This window comes from Solanum dulcamara, chromosome 2, assembly GCF_947179165.1.
Source record: "Solanum dulcamara chromosome 2, daSolDulc1.2, whole genome shotgun sequence".
In the NCBI taxonomy this organism is placed as follows: Eukaryota; Viridiplantae; Streptophyta; class Magnoliopsida; order Solanales; family Solanaceae; genus Solanum; species Solanum dulcamara.
Window position 1 is genome coordinate 20991115 of NC_077238.1, and position 16837 is coordinate 21007951.

Here is a 16837-nt window from a genome sequence, read left to right on the forward strand (position 1 = left end):
TATATATATATATATATATATATATATATATATATATATATATATATATATGTGTGTGTGTAAGACAGTTGGAAAAGAATTGAATATCCTTCTTAGAAACTGCCAACCGTCGAACCAATAATGATCAATTAATATTATTTTTACTCTTTTTTCTTCAAAACAAACTAATTAACTTTGACTTGCATGAATTGTCACGCCCCGGGAGGGTACCCTAGATGTGGCCGACACTCGAAAGCCATTTCTGGCCTTCAAGCAAACCACCTGGTCCAGTCACACTTTCATTCATTCACATTCTATCAGCGGAAGACTCAATACTAAGGATACTATTCATAATTTAGGGCCAAAGGCCAAACAAATACCAAATCAATAACTAGTTAGAATAAAACTAGGCAAAACGAACAATTCAACACTTTCACACTCTAGTCTATGAAGCCTCTATCAACAATCCAAGAGGTGACAATGAAAAGTCCATGGCTACCAACAATCAAAATAAAGGAAACAAAACAAAGCTATAAAGATAATCTCGATATCCTCCGGAAACTGGGAGGACTCACCAACTAGCTGGAAGTGAATAGATCTTTAATAGTGCGTCGGTTGATGATCTCTAGTACCTGTCTCTGCATCATGAAATGATGCAGGCCAAATGACGTCAGCACATGAAATGTACGAGTATGTAAAATGGCCGAATGAAACAAACATCAAGGAAGAATCAAATCAACTCGAAATCTCAACTCAGGAGAAAGAACAACTCAATCAAGTGTCCTAAGTCTAAAAAAGGATATGGTTTAGACGGGACCAATCACATACAATTCAACACAATCCGACTCAGAGTACTATCAAGACCTACATGGGAGTTTCTCTTATCCGACAACCATCACTTATGAGACAGTGACAGTACAATAAACCGACGTTGTTGCCACGTCCGTTCATACCTTGCTAGGGTATGAACGAATCAACCAATCATGGATCCATATCCAACCAAGTGCTATCATGTCAGGACAATAATTTGGGAAGCATCCGACTTTAACGGTTTAATCCCCTCCTATGTTTGGCGACGTAGTTATTGAATTTGAGTTATTACTTACTCTTACCCAATTCGGTGCTCGATACTCCTCCCAAGACTCAATGCTCATAAAACTCCATCTAATCAACTCAATCAAATCATATCGACAAGTCTCATTTGGATTCTTGTCAAATCATCAATTCTATCACAATCAAACCTCTTCCAATCATACTATTCGATCAATCTCAATCGTATTTTTCAAGTGTAATTTAAAAATACATTTATAACATCATACAATCCTATCCAATCATTTCTCTATTCATTTAGCAAATCTTTCCAGGACTCATCAAGACTCTAAGGTTCTAAATCAACAATTTAGGGTAATCAACATATTTAAGAAAATTAACATATTTAAAGTAATCAACATAGTTAAGAAAATCAACAAAATATGTTTAACCACTCATATCAATCAACTCATACCAACATGTAGAACACCACTTTCTTAACTCCACAACATCAACATAATAAACAAATTAGGTTAATACATGAAAAAGACCCATTTGGACATAAGCCTATCAAGAAACTCCATTCTTATGAACATTTAATCTCAAAGAAGGTGTAGGGCACATGGGTGGACTCAACCCATGCTTTGAGTAGCCTTACATACGTTGGTGAAGATGTTTAAGGAACCTCGATGTTAGGTCTTCAATGGAAGGCTTGAATCCTTAAAATTTTTAAAGGCAATTCTTGTTGGAGATGGATTGAGGAAGAGAGGATGAGGATTAGGGATTTTTGGAGAGGCAATAGACTGAAAAAAATGGTCCAAAACATGACCAAGTCAGTGTATATATAATTAGAGAAAATGTCCAATTTGCCCTTCCTCAAAAATCTGGAAAAATGGGCTAAAATCCTCCTGGCGCTATAGTGGCACGCCGCGCCACTTCAGCGCCAAGTCAAAATAGGCTCAGAACCCTGTACATCTAATAGTGGAGCATCGCACCAAGGGCCAAACTACCGAGGCTTGTTCCTGGCGCTATAGTGGCGCGTCGCGCCCTTGCAGTGCCAAGCCTAAATTTTTTGGGTTCTGGAAAATGGGCTTAAAAACTCTGCACATCTAATAGTGGCGCATCGCACCAAGGACCAAACTACTGAGGCTTGTTCCTAGAGCTATAGTGTCGCGTCGCGCCACTGCGGCGCCAAGCCCAGTTTTTTCCCAGTTATGGTCCAGGCCTGAAATTTCCTACAACACTAGTCCGTCGTAAGATAGTCATAACTTTTGACTCCAAACTCCAAAAAATGCAATCTTAGTGGAGTTGGAAAGAAGACTCAAAGATCTTTAATTTAATAGGTCATGGGCCACCCAGTTCGTTATATTCAAAAAGATAAGGTCATTAGAAGTCGACCCTTATACAAACTCATTCGGAAACTTAGCCAAGACGAGTTCTTTGGACTTGGCTTGGTTCTAGGGGTCCCTCATGACCCCAAATCACATCCAACACTCTCCAATTCCTTAGGAATTGGTCCTAACTCATGCATGCACTTTACAATTGTCTAGTACGATCCTATACGTACGCGAAGAATGGTCCGAATCTTAGTGAAAATTTTTGGGGGTGTTACATGAATTTTATTAAATAATTAATTAGTTGACATTTCCATCCGTTTAGTACTATCTTGATTTTTTCAAAAGATTTGGTTGATCGATCTAACGCAAACTTGGGAATTGATTCAAGAGTCCTCTTATATGAGATAAGCATTAAACTATCATAGTGTCACGATCCAAATCCGGGTTTGATGACACTCATCTTAACCCACTGAGACAAGTCAACTCAAATTCCATATAAAGAGGAAATTAAGTGGAAACAGTAGAAATAGATAGATAAATACAAAAATGTGGAAGACGTAATCATCTATAACACCCCAAATGATTAGTTATCACATGTACAAGCCTCTGTTACAGTAGAAATGAAATAAATATAAGTCTAAAATATGTACAATTGTCTCTCAAATGGAACAAAGATGAAAAATAAGCGAGCGAGATTGCCGGCGTCAATAACTACCTCTCAAGTAACTCTAAAAGCCGTGGATGAAGAAAGGAGAAATCTGGATCACTGTCTGAGCTAAGACCTACAACAAGGGTGAGTACCAAACAACACAGTACTCACTAAGTAATACTATAAACACATTTAAAGCTAAATAAAACAAATACTTCTGACATACCATCCGAACCTCCATAACTACAACCTGTACGTAAAACAACCCAATCTAACAGTCTCTATATGCAAATATAGCTCATGTAACACGTAAGTCAAATATGTTATACAACTCAAATATATAGTATTAATGTCGTACGTATTTCAATCTCAACTGCTCACATAGTAAGGGCAAGTACTCAGATAGTCAAGTCAATGTAATACAATGCAATGCGATGAATGCCCAATGTGATGATAAAATAACAACCACAGCGCATGACACGTCCCACGTATGCAAAAATATAAAAACCTCAATGTATGAAAGTCCCTAGATACAATAATATAATAACCATGGTGCATGACACGTCCCTCGATGCAATAATGTAGCAACCACGATGCGTGACACGTACCTTAAATTCTTTTTATTTTCCTCTTTCATTATCACTTAACCGGAACCATTTCACATCGGCGTAAACATCCATTTTGACCTCAATGATATGTTTCAACCCAAATGCATATGAGAATATTCATGCAATCAATGGAAATGAAATGAAGTCCAATACAATATGCAATTCGTATCGCAAGTATCATAATTAATGTTCACGACTAGTTGATAAATTCAAATAGCTCGATTCATTGGATTAATTCCCTTTTTATAACTCTGAATAATCAATCTTAAGTATTTTCATGGTTCATGATCAATCCAATACCAAATTCAATCAAATCACATAGCACGTAACAAGAATACACATTTTACAAAGCCTACGAAGGTTTAAAGTTTCAGTTGCCTCTATATCGCCCTCGACTACTCTAGAACTTGAACTTTTACCTTCTGTTGACTCTCCGAATCTAATCAAATATGAATTCTCAATTAAATTATGGAACTAATGATACCCAGTTCATAGTTTTTGAAATCCGAGCTGAAACCGACCCAAAAACCCAATTCCGAAAATGAAGTCCAAATCTGAAATTTTTTATATGAAAATGTTCCTTAAAGTATTAGGAATCTATTGTCAAAAACTATTTTTAAAATGGGGTTGAAACTAATTCACAAACTCTAATTTTGTATAAATCTTGGTTCAAGTAAAATCCCCCAAAATTGAAGTCCCAAAACCATGAATTCAAGGTTCAAATCACGAAATAATAGTTGGGTATTAAAGGATTTAAGTCAAAAATACTTACCCAATGAATTTCCAAGAATATTCTTGTTCAAATCGCCTTTCTCTGAGCTCCCAATGTCCAAACAATGTGAAAATGGCTTATTTCCCGTCTTTGGGAATTAACTACTATTCGGGGATTTATAACCCTTCATGATCGCAACTCATTAAGCATGCAGAAGTGATGAAGAAAGGTCACATGAGAGTCGTCTGGAACATGCTTCCGGAGCATGGATACATGAAACACCAGATGCACAACTGAAAAACTAGGTGGCAAGTCGCCCCAAAATCTCAAATGTGCTAATGAATTGAGGGCTAAGCTTGCCCTTCTTCCCGAACCATATTACCCCTACATGGGCAACACTCGAAGGCTAACGTGATCACCCTCCATGAACTCCAATGGATGAACTGTCCAGTCTACATAGCTCTTTTGCCTACTCTTGGCTGTCAAAAGCCTACCCTGAATCATGCGAACATGCTCCATGGAATCTCTAAGCAAGTCCGTTTCTAAAGAGTCTATCTTAGTTGAATCAAACTATCTAATAGGAGATCGGTCTCTCCTAACATATAATGCCTCGAATATGGCCATCTAAATGCTGGAGTGATAATTGTTGTAGTAAGCAAACTCCGCTAAGGGCAAATATTGTCTGTCACGAACTGGGATCGCTTGCTAGCTAGGTCAGATTGGAGTAAGATTTTTTGAGAACATATTCCCCATCCCACCTAGCACCAAAATCAATAACACAGGCTCGTAACTTATCCTTCAACACCTAAATTATCTGCTCGGACTGACCATCAGTCTGTGGATGAAAAGCTGTACTCATATCAAGCCTAGTACCCAAACCATGCTGTAATGCCTACCAAAAGTGTAAAGTAAGATATGAACCCTGATCTGAAATGATGGATACCGAGACACCATGAAACTGAACGATCTAACTGATATACAACTCAGCTAGTTTCTCCACTATGTACTTCACCCGAACTAGAATGAAAAGAAAAGACTTGGTCAGTCTTTCACAACCACCCATGTAGAATCATAACCACCACGCTGGGAGGTAAACCCACAATAAAGTCCATGGTGATCCACTCCTACTTTCAAGTAGAAATGGGTATCCTCTGACTCGTATCCCTAGGCCGCTGGTGCTCACACTTGATCTGTTGATAGGTCAAACACTTGGATACAAACTTAGCTATATCCTTATTCATCCTACACCACTAATAGTGTTGGCTAAGATCATGGTACATCTTTGCTGCACCCGGGTGAATAGAATATCTGGAACTATGAGCCTCTTCTAGAATCAACTTGATCAAATCACCCATCTTAGGCACACAAATCCTACCTTCAATCATCAAGACACCATCTGAATCAAGTTTAGCCTTCTTGGCTTCACCCCTCAACACCTTGTCTCGAATAAGACACAACTTCACATTATCAAACTGACTTTCCTTAATCTGCTCAACTAATAAAGAACGAGCCTCAATAAAATCAATAAATCCCCCACTCTCCTTAGAAACCTACAGCTAGATGAGGTTGTTGGCTAACCTATGAACATCCCTAGCCAGGGGCTTCATGTCAATACTAATTGCTACGAGATTCCCCATACTAGGAGCCTTCCTACTCAAAGCATCGGCCACCACATTAGCGTTCCCCAAGTGATTTAAGATAGTAATGTCGTAGTTCTTCAGTAGCTCAACTAGTTGCGCTGTCTCAAGTTCAGGTCTCTCTGGCTGAAGATGTACTGCAGACTCTGATGATCGGTGAATACCTCACAGTGCACACTATACAAATAATGACACCATGGATTCAACAGAAACACCACTACCACTAATTCCAAGTTATGGGTCAGGTAGTTCTTCTCATGAGGCTTCAACTATCTAGAAGCATAGGAAACCACCTTCCCTTTCTGCATTAAGACTCCACCTAAACCTACACCGAAAGTATCATAATATATGGTGAAGTCCATACCCTCTTCAGGTAAGGTAAAAATAAGAGTTGAAGTCAATAAGGTCTTGAGCTTTTGAAAGCTCGCCTCAAACTCATCGGACCAATGGAAATCTACTACCTTTCGAGTTAGCCTAGTTAATAAAGCCACAATGGTAGAGAATCCCTGCACAAAGAGACTGTAATACCCAATCAAACCCACAAAACTCTAAATCTCGATAGGTGAAATAGGCCTGGTTTAACCTCTAAATGCCTCAATCTTGGCCGGATCCACCCTAATATCCTCCTTGGACACCATGTGTCCTAAGAATGCCAAAGAATCAAGCCAAAACTCACATTTGGAGAACTTTATGTATAACTTTTGTTCTCTCAAATTCTGAAGCATCGATCTCAAATGACAAGCATGATCCTCCTCTTTCTTGGAGTACACCAAGATGTCATCAATGAAAAAAATCATAAAAGAGTCTAAATATGGATGAAACACCTCATTCATCAACTCCATGAACTCTGCAGTGGTGTTAGTAAGCCCAAAAGACATAACCAGAAACTCATAATGACCATAATGGGTTCGAAAAGCTATCTTAGGAATATCCAATGGCCTAATCCTCAACTGATGGTAGCCAGATCTCAAGTCAACATTAGAGAATAAAGCTCCCTGAAGCTGATCAAATAAGTCATCAATGCGAGAAAGAGGATATTTGTTCTTGACTGTCACCTTGTTAAACTGTTTATAATCGATGCACATCCTCTTAGATCCATCCTTCTTCACTAACAAAATCGGTGCACCCCAAGGTAAAAAAACTAGGGTAAATAAATCCCTTACTTAACAAATCCCGCAATTAGTCCTTCAACTTCTTCAACTCTGCCGAAGCCATACGATAAGGTGCAATAGAAATAGGCTTAATGCCCGAATCCAAGTCAATGGAAAAGTCAATATACCTATCCAGAGGAACTCCCAGAAGATCCGTAGGGAACACATTGACAAACTCCTTAACCTCGGGGATAGACTCCATAGGAGGTGACTCGATGCTAGTATCTCAAATAAAGGACAAATATGACATATACCCCCTGTCAATCAATGTTTGAGCACGTAGATAGGATATGACCTTACTAGGATAAGAACTACTAGTTCCTCTTTACTCGATCCTCGATACACCAGGTATCGCTAGAGTCACAGTTTTGGCACAACAATTGAGAATATCACGATAAGGAGAAAGACAATCCATACCCAATATCACATCAAAGTCTATTATCCTATAATAATCATGTGTACCCAAGCATCATACTAGAATAAAGAAATAAGACAGGATTAATACACTCGATCCACCAATAAGGGCTCACCTATGGGTGTAAAAACATGAACAGGCACGGGTATGCAATTACAAGTCAAATCAAATCTAAATGCAAAATAGGTAGACACATAGAAGAAAGTAGACCCAGGATAAAAATAACACGGATACAGGTCGATGGCAAACTAGGACGATACCTATGATAACTACATTGAAAGACTTGGCCTCAAGCCTCCATTAAAAAACATAACAATGTGCTCCCTTGCCACCTCTGCCCTGTATAACACCTCGGCCTCCTCCTTGTGGAACTATAGCACTTCCAACACCTAGATTGAAAGTACGACCACCCTTACTAGGCTGATATCTGCCTCGACCTCTAGTCGCTGGGGCTGGTCCTTTTATTGGAGCTGATGGACTAGGGTGGGGTCCACCTCAGCCCTGAGTAGGAGACCTCCACATGAGATGATCGGGATTCCCACAGATGTAGCAATGACTCTAAGTCAAAGCCTAATATGACGAACCCAAAAAAGTACCATAAATACCTCTGTTAGAACTATAGGACACTCAAACTACGTGGAAACCCTTGACTGCTGGCTTAGAAGCATGGACAGGTCTCTGTCGCTAAAACAAGCCACCAGCTTTGTGCGACCCTCTACCTCCTAACGAGGTGCCTGAGAACTGACCACTAGAGTGGCCCTCTTGGGGGTCCCCAAACTCCTCTCTAACAATCAATTATGCCTCTTTGGAGATGCTCACAAACGACTAGAAGGAAGCCCCCTCACGGGCTGATATGAACACATATGATCAAACAAAAAAAGTCAACCCCTTCATAAATCTGCGGACCCTCTTTGCTTCATCTGGATCAACACCGTAGTATGCCTCGATTACTAACAGAACCATGAATCATACTCAGCAACATACATACCACCCTAATTCAAACTCTAAAATCTTAACCATCTCTCCTTGCGTATGATCCACGAGATAAAGTGATCCTCGAATGCCCTAGCAAAAGCATCCCACTCCACTGAAGGTGATCTAACTATTCTGGAATGCATGAACATCCTCCACCACTCTCTATTTGACTCACGAAGCTGAAGTCCAACAAATCAAATGCCCCGTGCATTAACCATACTCACTGCCTCCAACATATTATGACACAGTATTAAGAACTCGTAAGATTTCTCTCTCCTACCACCCTAAAATTGGGGTGGTTTCATTTTTTGAAATTTCTCATAAAACTGCTAATCTGTAATAGTAATGAATATATTTGGAGTAACTTCCACACCAGCAGTTGGTATGGGAACCAAGAGTGGCTGACCCACCTGATCTTGGACAATTGGGACCTGATGCTGCTATGGGGTTTGTGCCCCATCTCTAGTTTGTGAACCCTGTGGCATGCCTGCAGCACCTTGAGTAAAACTCTCCAACATACCTACCATCCTCAATAAGGTCTCTTGAAGCAATGGTGCTGCGAGTCCTGGAGGAACTTGGTCCTCAGTAACCTCAATATGTGGCTCTGGGAGGACTCTCTAGCACGACATCGGGAGGTACCACTCCTCGGGTACGATATTTACCAACTCAACAGCTGCCTCAAAGACTACTTTCTCTTTACACATAATTATAGCTCGAGTCCTTGACATCGTCCAAAATAACACGCTACACTCAACACTAGCGATAAAACCTCAGCATAATAAGAAAGAATGAATAAAGGAAGTTTCATAACAGTATTCATAGTGTCGCGACCCAACCTAGGCCCTAGTCGTAACACATCGATTGGAATGCGAGGGACCCCAACCATAAGCCATCTTAGCATTCATTGTATATATAAGGTAAAGAACAATATAAAGATAAGCGAAGGTAATCATAAATGGGGTAAGAGACTAAGAAAAAGACAAATCTATAAACGTCCAAACCATACTACACCAATACACCATCTAAATGTGCCTTTAGTTTAACCTTCGATGGGGGCTTAGAATAAGATCCTATCTGAACCTAGCAATAAAAAAAATGTTTAGGCAAAAGAAATATGAAATAAAGTCTTATCCTCGATAGAATGAGGACTCACCAATTCTTAGAACTCTAAAGCAAACTCTAGCCACGATCAGGGTAATCACAAGGCTCATTCATCTTTATATTATGAGACAATATAGGCAAAAAATGCGTTAGTACATTTGAATATACTAAGTATGTGAGATATGCATGAAGAATGAAATAAGGCATAAACAATATGAATATAGGATGCATGACCAATGTAAGGAAAAACATGAAATAAGACTTGAAAATCATTTGAAATCATATGAAGAACTTGTGATCAATGCATCATAAACATCATAGTAAAACTTAGTTTATATCATATAACTTGTGAGATAGGAACTTTAACCTTATAAGAGATCATGGACATGTGGAAGATATTAGTAGTCATAGTAAGAAATACCTTAAACGTCGAGAGAAGGACCTTGTAACTTAGTGAGAGCGATCGTTAATTGACATAAACCATATGAGCTATAATATGGAGTCCCAATGTTTACCCATATATCATAAGAAAGGGGGAGACTACTTACCAAGGTAGACTCCTATATGCCTAAGTGGATCCACTAAGCTACATGAAGCATCGAGCCTCAACTACGGGCGACCCTCTAAGGAATCAAACCTCTTCTATGGGTAGTCCTCTAAGGAATCAAGCCTCTTTTACGGGTGATCCTTTATCCTATGATGGCACGTAGTTATGGGATAATGAGATCTTTCTACGGGTCTCTTGCCTTTGCTACAGGAGGGAATGCCTATCCCAAGGTTCACTCGGTGCTAGGTAAACTCTAAATAGAATAGACAATCCATAAAACACAAACTCAATCATCATGTGGGAGGGGCCATATCTACTAACCGTCCACTCTTTATAAGAACATAATCATAGAATAGGTCCTTAACTTTATCTCATTTCATCATCACATATCTTTATTCATAAAACATCTTTAGAGCCTTAACTCACCCTATCATTAACTTGCTTGAACATTATAGAATTATCATTCACAAAACTTCTTTGCTAAATCACCTTTAAACTCATTTTTAGACCTTGTCAAACATTCATAAAGATTTCGTTGAATATACCTTAAAACTCAAGATCATAGCTTATACTTGCAACTTGGGGTAAAATATGCATACATGATAGATGGACTTATCACTCCATAATAACTTTTTTGATCTTAAATTTGATCATCATTATAACTTTCATCATAAAAATCATAATATCAACTTTAAATCATGAAACTTCACTTGAAGATCATTGAACTCGTAATCAATTCATGAAAATCATCTTTAAATTCATAATCTAAACTTGGAAATAGCTTCATGCACGGGCATTCATAATTCGACTTAAAATCATGCAATTCATTGGAAAACATGCATATAATGATCAGTGATAACATTTAAAAATATAATTAAATCATGCCAATGCAATTCATCAAAACTAGGGTTCATAATCAATTGAAATTGAAAGAAACTTTGAGAAAACCTTAGAACTTCATAGGTGAAAGGAACCCATGATTCAATCCAAACATACCTTGGTTGAATCCACTAATAAATTGAAGGAAACCTTGTTGAGTTTGAGACCCTACCTTGAGTGTGGGAGAAGATCTTTGAGAGGAGCCCTTGGGAGAGAAGTCTTGTGATTTTTGAAAGTTAATAAAAGAATGAGAGTTTAGGAATACTTAGGGTAGTCAATAGTTGAGAACCTAGTCCCAAAAATGTCCAAATACATTAAGGAACTTATAGGGAATAAACCAAATAATCCTTTATAAAAATCTATACGTAGGACCTTATGAAGAAGCTATACAGGTCTCGAAAACAATATGGTAATATTTACGGGTTGTAACTATTTCTATGGCTCGTAACTTGTTTCCACGGGTCGTAACTCAAGGTCATAATATTTCTTACGGGTCGTAACTTGATAGTTTTTAGTAAAACGGTCATAATATTTTTATCCGAACTCCAAATGAGACAAAATTGGTTGCGTTGGAAAGAAGATTCAAAGAAATTTAATTGGACAGGTAATGGTCCACCTCATTCCATATATTCTAGGAGATATAATTGTTTGAAGGTGAACCAAGTAAAATCTTTCACCAAAACTAAATCGATAAGAAAGCTTTCAACTCGACTTTGTGCTGGAGGATTCTTGTGACCTTAAAACATCTCTAAATATATTCCCAAACTTAGTAATTGATCTTAAAATATATTCACAATTAAGAATCACACCTTTACGACACTATGAATGGCTTCTTCTACTCGTCATTTGGTCTATGGGTCGTTAACATGTGTTGTCAAAGTAGTGCTCCAAAATCAAAGGCTATTGTAATGAAACTTGGTCCTTACAACTCTTCCTTATGAGTCGTACAAATGACTCGTCAATTTCCCCCTTTACTTAGTCAAAATTTAGAATTCAGGACCCAATTCTACAAGTCCATTCTACGACTCATAACTCATCCTACGACTCATCCTGTTGAGTTTTTTCGAAAGTACTGAGGCTTGTTAATTTTACAAAATCAAAGATCAAATCTACAATTCAATCTACGAGTCGTCACCATTTCTAAAAGTTGTCAACTTGACTCGTAAACTCCAATCCAAACTTAGTCGATTTTCCAACCCCAATATCATTCCTACGAGCCACTTCTATGATCCGTAGGAGTCCGTACGACTCGTAGGCCAAGTCGTAAACTCTAGGACAGACCCTTTTCTTGGAATTTTCTTTCATTTCGACTTTTCTACTTTTGGGGTCTTACAATATCTCCCCCTTTGGAACATTCATCTTCGAATGAGATTCGACTGGCATAGAAAGGACGCAAAAAGAGGACTAGCAACTCAACATGAAATACACCAACAAATTAAAATGCACAAACCTTGGGAACTTCAAATTCATCATAAAACATGACCTTCAAAAGCAGCTTCATAAACATGCACACATACGAAAAGACATGAGATTAACTACAACTTGGGAATTTGTCAGGATAGACATTGGAAGCTAACACTTCAACTAGCATGGAAACTCAAACACTCGAGTTATCAAATTAATCATGGCATAATGAATACAAAACTAATCCATACCAAGCATTATCATAATCAAAGGAAACATGTAACATATGGAATAAAGCAGCCCGAGCCATCTCCCTTCCTCTTCTAGTAGCTACCGAGCAATCTCTCATCATATTCCCTATATAACCATACTTGTAGAAACCTTTTTTACCAGCCATGCATTCTCTTTGGTGAGTCTTATCAAATATTTCACAAAGGGGCAAAAGACATCTTTTATTGTTAGCCCTAGACGCCGGGGCATCAACAAAAGATTGACCATTATTGGTTCGTACCCTCTTGGAGTCCCTAAATTGCTTCCTTAACTTCTCATCTTCTATTTGTTCTGCATATATCATTAGTCGGGATATGTCCATCTCCCTTACAAGCATCGCCATCTTACACTCTTTGGACACCAAGTTCGTAACTCTAGAAATAAACTTGATCATCCTAGCCCTAGGGTCGGCAACCATAAATGGGGCATACTTGGACAATTGGGTGAACTTAAGGGCATACTCCCTCACACTCATATTCCCTTGCTTGAGGTTGATGAACTCTTGTATCTTGGCCTCCATCAACTCCAATGGGAAAAAGAGATCAAGGAACACCCCTTTGAACTCATCCCAAGTAACAGGCTCCGCCTTTCTAGGCCTCACACTTTTCAATTGATCAAACCAAATTTGTGCAATACCCGTCAATTGGTACGTAGCCAACTCCGCCCTTTCAAGAAGGCTAATCCCCATGATCTCAATAATATTATGGATACCTTTAATAAACTCTTGGGTATCCTCATCAACTTTAAAACCCCAAAGCTCTAGAGGATTTATCCTTATGAAATCACGAACTCTTATTACCGCCATACTAATATTCGATTAATGAGAGCAACCACCTGATGGTTTACTTGAGCCGTAACTTCTTGAGCAAGTACTTAGAAGGTAGCTAGAAACTTGACATTAGAAACTTGATCATTCATAGGGTTATTCAGAGTTTGTTGCTTTTCTTCAACCACGTTCCTTTTAATGGGGTATCTTGGTGGAGGCATAATCTAAAAATTGCAAAGAACAAGCGTCTGAGAGAAAAGACTTAACCACTCTACCACACGACATAGATCATGAAAGAAGTGAGACCTTTCCTAAAATGTTTCATAGCCTCCTATCCATGGATGTGGTGCACTACACACTGATGAGTAAGACTCTACTTACCACGGCATGTTAGATACCTAATGAAACTTAAATCTTATGCTCTGATACCAAGTTTGTCACGACTCGACCTAGGACCTAGTCATAATATGATGATTGGGATGCGAGGTACCCCAACCATAAGACATCTTAGCATTTATTGCATACATAAGATAAAGAACAATATAAAGATAAGTGGAAGTAATCATAAGTGAGGTAAGAGACTTAGGAAAGCCCATCTCTATAAACATCCAAACCAGACTACACCAATACATCGTCTAAACATGCCTTTAGTTTAACCTTCGACGGGGGCTTAGGATAAGCTTCTAGATGACCCTAGAATTAAAAGAAATATCTAGGCAAAAGAAACATGAAATAAAGCTTGTCCTAGGTAGAATGAGTACACACCAACTCTTAAAACTCTAAAGCAAACTCTAGCCACGATCGGGGAATCGCGAGTGTCGTCCGTCCCTATATTATGTGACAATGTAGAAAAAATATGCGTTAGTACATTTGAATGTACTAAGTATGTGAGATATGTTTGAATAATTAAATAAGTCATAAACAATATGAATATAGTACGCAAGACCAATGTAAGGAAAAACATGAAATAAGACTTGAAAATCATTTGAAATCATATGAAGAACTTGTGGTCAATGCATCATAAACATCATAGTAAAGCTTACTTCATATCATATAACTTTTGAGATAGGAACTTTAACCTTATAAGAGATCATGGACATGTAAAAGATATTAGTATTTATAGTAATAAATACCTTAAATGTCGAGAGAAGGACCTTGTAACTTAGTGAGAGCGATCGTTAATTGACATAAACCATGTGAGCTATAACATGGAGTCCCAATGTTTACCCATACATCAGAGGAAAGGGGGAGACTACTTGCCATGGAAGAATCCTATATGCTTAAGTGGATCCACTAAGGTACATGAAGCATCGAGCCTCAACTACGGGCGACCCTTTAAGGAATCAACCCTCTTCTACGGGTGATCCTCTAAGGAATCAAGCCTCTTTTATGGGTGATCCTTTATCCTACAGTGGCAAGTAGTTATGGGACAATGGTATCTTTCTACGGGTCTCTTGCCTTTGCTACATGAGGGAATGCCTATCCCAAGGTCCACTCGGTGCTAGGTAAACTCTCACTAGAATAGACAATCCATAAAACACAAACTCAATCATCATGTGGGAGGGGCCATATCTACTAACCATCCACTCTTTATAAGAACATAATCATAGAATAGGTCCTTAACTTTATCTCATTTCATCATCACATATCTTTATTCATAAAATATCTTCAGAGCCTTAACTCACCCTATCATTAACTTGCTTGAACATTATAGAATTATCATTCACAAAACTTCTTTGCTAAAGCACCTTTAAACTCATTTTTAGACCTTGTCAAACATTCATAAAGATTTCGTTGAATATACCTTAAAACTCAAGATCATAGCTTATACTTGCAACTTGGGGTAAAATATGCATACATGATAGATGGACTTATCACACCATAATAACTTCTTTGATCTTAAATTTGATCATCATTATAACTTTCATCATAAAAATCATAATATCAACTTTAAATCATGAAACTACACTTGAAGATCATTGAACTCGTAATCAATTCATGAAAATCATCTTTAAATTCATAATCTAAACTTGGAAATAGCTTCATGCATGGGCATTCATAATTCGACTTAAAATCATGCAATTCATTGGAAAACATGCATATAATGATGATAATATTTAAAAATGGAATTAAATCATGCCAATACAATTCATCAAAACTAGGGTTCATAATCAATTGAAATTGAAAGAAACTTTGAGAAAACCTTGGAACTTCATGGGTGAAAGGAATCCATGATTCAATCCAAACATACCTTGATTGAATCAACTAATAAATTGAAGAGAAACCTTGTTGAGTTTGAGACCCTAACTTGAGTGTGGGAGAAGACCTTTGAGAGGATCCTTTGGGAGAGAAGACTTGTGATTTTTGAAAGTTAATAAAGGAATGAGAGTTTAGCAATACTTAGGGTAGTCAATAGTTGAGAACCTAGTTTGAAAAATGTCCAAATACATTAAGGAACTTATAGGGAAAAGACCAAACAACCCCTTATAAAAATCTATTAATTGGACCCTATGAAGCATCCGTACGGGTCATCGAAAACAATACGGGTCGTAGACCCCTTTCGTCCTGTCAAACCTTGAAAAAAAGGCTGAAAAAATGAGCCTCTGATTTTTATTACGACCAATATTTATGGGTTGTAACTATTTCTATAGCTCATCACTTGTTTCCACAGTTCATAACTCTAGGTCGTAATATTTCCTACGGGTCGTAACTTGATAGTTTTTAGTAAAACGGTCATAACATTTTCATCGGAACTCCAAATGAGACAAAATTGGTTGCATTGGAAAGAGTATTCAAAGATATTTAATTGGATAGGTAATGGGCCACCTCATTCCTTATATTCTATGATATATGATTATTTAAAATTTACCCAAGTAAAATCTTTCACCAAAACCCAATCGATAAGAAAGCTTTTGAACTCGACTTTGTGCTAAAGGATTCTTGTGACCTTAAAACATCTCCAAATATATTTCCACACTTAATAATTGATCTTAAAATCTATGCACAATTAATAATCACCCCTTTACGACACTACGGATGGCTTCTACGACTCATCATTTGGTCTATGGGTCGTTAACATGAGTCATTAAAGTAGTGCTCCAAAATCAAAGGCTATTGTAATTAAACTTGGTCCTTACAGCTATTCCTTATGAGTCATCGAATCTACTATGAGTGTACAAATGACTCATCAATTTCTCCCCTTCACTTAGTCAAAATTTAGAATCCAGGATCCAATTCTACGAGTCCATTCTACAACTCGTCTTGTTGATTCATTTCAAAAGTACTGAGGCTTATCAATTTTACAAAATCAAAGATCAATTCTATGTTCGCTCTACGAGTCATCACCATTCCTAAGAGTCATCAACTTGACTCGTAAAC